Raw genomic sequence first — 5,624 nt, forward strand, 5'->3', positions numbered from 1 at the left:
TGCCGTCAGCGATATATAGTGGCCCTGCCCGGCAGCACTCGTCCACGTGTCCGTGGTCAGGTGGACCTTGTCAGAAACGGCGTTGGTCAGGGCACGGATGATGTTGTCTGACACGTGCTGGTGCAGGGCTGGGACGGCACATCGGGAAAAGTAGTGGCGGCTGGGGACCGAATACCGAGGGGCGGCCGCCGCCATGAGGTTGCGAAAGGCCTCGGTCTCTACTAGCCTATAGGGCAGCATCTCCAGGCTAAGCAATCTGGAGATGTGCACATTAAGGGCTTGGGCGTGCGGGTGGGTTGCACTATATTTGCGTTTCCGCTCCAGCGTCTGGGGTATGGAGAGCTGAACGCTGGTGGATGCTGTGGAGGATCGTGGAGGCGACGATGGGGTTTTTGTGCCAGGGTCCTGGGCAGGGGGCTGACTAGCAGCTGACACAGGGGAAGGAGCAGTGGTGTGCACGGCCGGAGGTGAACGGGCTTGTTGCCACTGAGTGGGGTGCTTAGCATTCATATGCCTGCGCATACTGGTGGTAGTTAAGCTAGTAGTGGTGGAACCCCTGCTGAGCCTGGTTTGGCAAATGTTGCACACCACAGTCCGTCGGTCATCCGGTGTTTCCTTAAAGAACCTCCACACTTCTGAAGATCTAGCCCTCGCCGCAAGAGCCCTCACCACGGGAGCTTCACTAGTTGACAGTGGCGCTGATGCACCAGCTCTGGCCCTGCCTCTCCGTCTGGCCCCACCACTGCCTCTTCCAACCTGTTCAGGTCGAGGACTCTCCTCCGTCTCAGAAGCACTGTGTTCACCCGGCCTCTCAACCCAGCTTGGGTCTGTCACCTCATCATCCTCCGATCCCTCAGTCTGCTCCCCCCTCGGACTTCCTGCCCTGACAACAACTTCCCCACTGTCTGACAACCGTGTCTCCTCATCGTCGGACACCTCTTTACACACTTCCACTACGTCAAGAAGGTCATCATCGCCCACAGACTGTGACTGGTGGAAAACCTGGGCATCGGAAAATTGCTCAGCAGCAACCGGACAAGTGGTTTGTGACTGTGGGAAGGGTCCAGAAAACAGTTCCTCAGAGTATGCCGGTTCAAATGCCAAATTTTCCTGGGAGGGGGCAGACTGGGGGGGAGGAGGCTGAGGTGCAGGAGCTGGAGGAGTGGGGATTTCGGTGACATGGGTGGACTGCGTGGAAGACTGACTGGTGGTGGACAAATTGCTCGAAGCATTGTCAGCAATCCACGACATCACCTGTTCGCACTGTTCTGGCCTCAACAGTGCTCTACCACGAGTCCCAGTAACTTCAGACATGAACCTAGGGAGTGTAGCTCTGCGGCGTTCCCCTGCTCCCTCATCAGCAGGTGGTGTCTCACCCCGCCCAGGACCACGGCCTCTGACCCCTGCAGTAGTTGGACGCCCACGTCCCCGCCCTCGTCCTCTACCCCTAGCCCTCGGGTTAAACATTTTTAAAATGAGAGTTATAACTTTTTTTTTTTTTTTACTTCTTTTTGTTTTTTTTGGTGTTTTTTTGTGTTTTTTTTTTTTTTTTGTGTTTTTTGTTTTTTTTTGAGTTTTTAAAACCAAACAATCCTATCCTATTGCTATGGCTATTTTCTAGCCAAGTATCAAAGGAAGCACACTACTATGCCAGATGAGATGACACTGAGTTATTGCCTAATAGAAATCCAACCCCTACTGAATTTTGCCACTTCGGCCTTTGCTATGGATATGTGCGCCACTAAGCGCAGAACACAGCGGTCGCAAGTCTCACTACAAATTGCTCAGAATTGGCAAGTACATGCACTGCAGAAACTACAGCCACCAGCAGATCAACCAGAAATCAAATATATAGAACGCTACTGTAGGCTTCAAGAAGCTGTTTGTATTCTCCTATGGCTATTTTCTAGCCAAGTATCAAAGGAAGCACACTACTATGCCAGATGAGATGACACTGAGTTATTGCCTAATAGAAATCCAACCCCTACTGAATTTTGCCACTTCGGCCTTTGCTATGGATATGTGCGCCACTAAGCGCAGAACACAGCGGTCGCAAGTCTCACTACAAATTGCTCAGAATTGGCAAGTACATGCACTGCAGAAACTACAGCCACCAGCAGATCAACCAGAAATCAAATATATAGAACGCTACTGTAGGCTTCAAGAAGCTGTTTGTATTCTCCTCTGGCTATTTTCTAGCCAAGTATCAAAGGAAGCACACTACTATGCCAGATGAGATGACACTGAGTTATTGCCTAATAGAAATCCAACCCCTACTGAATTTTGCCACTTCGGCCTTTGCTATGGATATGTGCGCCACTAAGCGCAGAACACAGCGGTCGCAAGTCTCACTACAAATTGCTCAGAATTGGCAAGTACATGCACTGCAGAAACTACAGCCACCAGCAGATCAACCAGAAATCAAATATATAGAACGCTACTGTAGGCTTCAAGAAGCTGTTTGTATTCTCCTATGGCTATTTTCTAGCCAAGTATCAAAGGAAGCACAGTACTATGCCAGATGAGATGACACTGAGTTATTGCCTAATAGAAATCCAACCCCTACTGAATTTTGCCACTTCGGCCTTTGCTATGGATATGTGCGCCACTAAGCGCAGAACACAGCGGTCGCAAGTCTCACTACAAATTGCTCAGAATTGGCAAGTACATGCACTGCAGAAACTACAGCCACCAGCAGATCAACCAGAAATCAAATATATAGAACGCTACTGTAGGCTTCAAGAAGCTGTTTGTATTCTCCTATGGCTATTTTCTAGCCAAGTATCAAAGGAAGCACACTACTATGCCAGATGAGATGACACTGAGTTATTGCCTAATAGAAATCCAACCCCTACTGAATTTTCCCACTTCGGTCTTTGCTATGGATATGTGTGCCACTAAGAGCTAAACACAACGGTAGCAAGTCCCCCTGCTAATTCCTCACAAAATGGTAAAAGATGCAAATTAAAATAAAAAAAGTAGAACGTTATTGTAGCCCTAAGAAGGGCTGTTGGGTTCTTTGAGAATCACTCCTGCCTAACAGTAAGCTAATAGAACACCCTAACGCTTTCCCTGACCAGCAGCAGCTCTCTCCCTAGCGGCATCCAGAGACAGAATGATCCGAGCAGCGCGGCCAGCGGCTAGTCTATCCCAGGGTCACCTGATCTGGCCAGCCAACCACTGCTATCGACGTGTAAGGGTACCACGTCATGCTGGGTGGAGTGCAGAGTCTCCTGGCTTGTGATTGGCTCTGTTTCTGGCCGCCAAAAAGCAAAACGGCGGGAGCTGCCATTTTCTCGAGCGGGCGAAGTATTCGTCCGAGTAACGAGCAGTTTCGAGTACCCTAATGCTCGACCGAGCATCAAGCTCGGACGAGCATGTTCGCTCATCTCTAATAATTAATTAAATAAAGTTAGAGTCCCCTAAACACAAATATTCCCTATACACATGCAATAAAGTGAAAAAAACACAAAATCGCCAAAAAACCCACATATTTGGTATCGCCGCGTCCGTAACAATCTGTACAATAACTCAGAAACATTATTGGACCCGCTCAGTGAACGCCGTAAAAACAAAACCCGAAAAACACGCCAAAAATGTACATTTTTCATAAAATCTCTACACAAAAATGTTCTAAAAAGTGATCAAAAAAGTTATGTGCGCAAAAATGGTACCACTGAAAAGAACAACTCAACACGTAAAAAATAAGCCCTAAACTAGCTCTGTCAACCAAAAAATATTAAAGTTACGTCTCCGAAAAGATGGCGATGCAAAAACAAATGAGATTTCCTCTATATTAGTTTTTATCCAGTAAAATTGTAAAAATAAATGAAAAACTATATAAATGAGGTATCACCGTAATCGTAGTGACCTATAGAATGAAGATAATATAATGTTTTTAGTGTACGGTGTACAACCCCCAAAAAATACGAAAAGAAAGTAAACCAAAATTGACAATTTTCTTTTCACCCATACATTCAAGAGTTAATAAAATCTCATCAATAAGCTAATGACCCACTAAAATGAAGTATTTGTAAAGTGCATCTCATGTCGCAGAAAATAAGCCCTTATATGTCCAAATTGTCAAAAAAATAAAGATTGTATAGCCAATAAAAATTGACAATGCATAATCTGTTCTGAATGGCGCAGCTCCCTTCGATGCCCTGGCGTGTGCCCATACAGCAGGTTACCACCACATATGGGGTATTATTATATACGGAAGAGATTGGGTATCAAATTTTGTGGAGCGTTTTGGTATTTTATCCACTGAGAATTTGTACATTTTTTGAAAAACATTAATTTAGCCAAAAAAATTTTACTTTCAAAATTGCATCCGATTTTGTTTTAACCCCTGTAAAACAATTAAAGGGTTAACAAACTTCATAAAAGTTGTTTCACCTACGTTGAGGGGCGAAGTTTCTATAATGGGGTAATTTATGGGGTTTACTTTTATTTAGGTCTCTCAAAGTGATTTGAAACCTGAGCAGGTCCCTCAATAGCAGGATTTTGCGTTTTTTATGAAAATGTGAAAAATCGCACCTAACGTTCAAAGGCCCATAACAGCATACAAAAATAAGAGGATGCATAAAAAACCATGTCCACATAAAGTAGACATTTAGTGAATGTTAGTTATTAAGTATTTTTGCAGTTATGACTATGTATGGAAAAAGTAGAACATTTTGAAGTTCAAAAATCAAAAATTTTTCCAAATTTTCACCAAATATCTGATTTTCTCATAAATAAATGCAAAACATACCACCAAAATTTTTCAAATAACCTGAAGTACAATGTGTCACGAGAAAACAATTTTAAAATCACTTGGATATGTTAAAGCGTTCCGAAGTTATAACCACTTATAGTGACACAGGGCAGATTTGAAAAAATGGGCCGTGTCAGGAAGGTGAAAAGTGGCTTCAGCGTTAAGGGGTTAAACTGCTGGCAGCTTTGCCAGCGCCGATGGACGGGTTAACACCTGCGATCGGTGTTAGCACCGATTGTGGGTGTTACTGGTAAGCCTTTGCTGCAAAACATCTGGATAGTTGGACATTTCCAGTTTTGTTTCATCTAAAAACACTGATATTATATTAAAGGGAAGATTCTTAGTGTTTCTTAGTACCACAGTCTGGGAGATCTGATCATTTATATGCACGGGGCATGTGCATATAACATATATAGATGTATATCTATAGCTGTATGGCAGTTATGAAGAGGTTAAAATGACGTGATATGTGGCAGGTTTCAAAATAAAAAACGGTTCCTAAAATAATTAATTAATAATTCTAATATTTTTTTTTTCAAAATTTGATAAAATACTGTTCAATTTTTAATCTTTCTAACATCGTAAGATAATAAAAGATTTAAAGCAGAGAAATGGTAAATGGCAGCACTGAACACAAAGCTAGTGGGAGCAAATAACCAGCCAAGTACATAATAAGACTTGATATCTAAATAATAACCAAAGATAATACAATAATAGAGCTGCTGCTGTTTCGGAGGGTCAGTGATCACCCCTGTCCTCCATGTACACCTGCCGATGCCCCCAGCCAGCAGTGTGACGGATCCCCCAGCCTCACACTCAGCACTGTCTGTGGCAGGCAGGCAGGCAGGCAGGCAGGCAGTGGGAG

The sequence above is a fragment of the Engystomops pustulosus genome, chromosome 3, assembly GCF_040894005.1.
Source record: "Engystomops pustulosus chromosome 3, aEngPut4.maternal, whole genome shotgun sequence".
Lineage (NCBI taxonomy): Eukaryota > Metazoa > Chordata > Amphibia > Anura > Leptodactylidae > Engystomops > Engystomops pustulosus.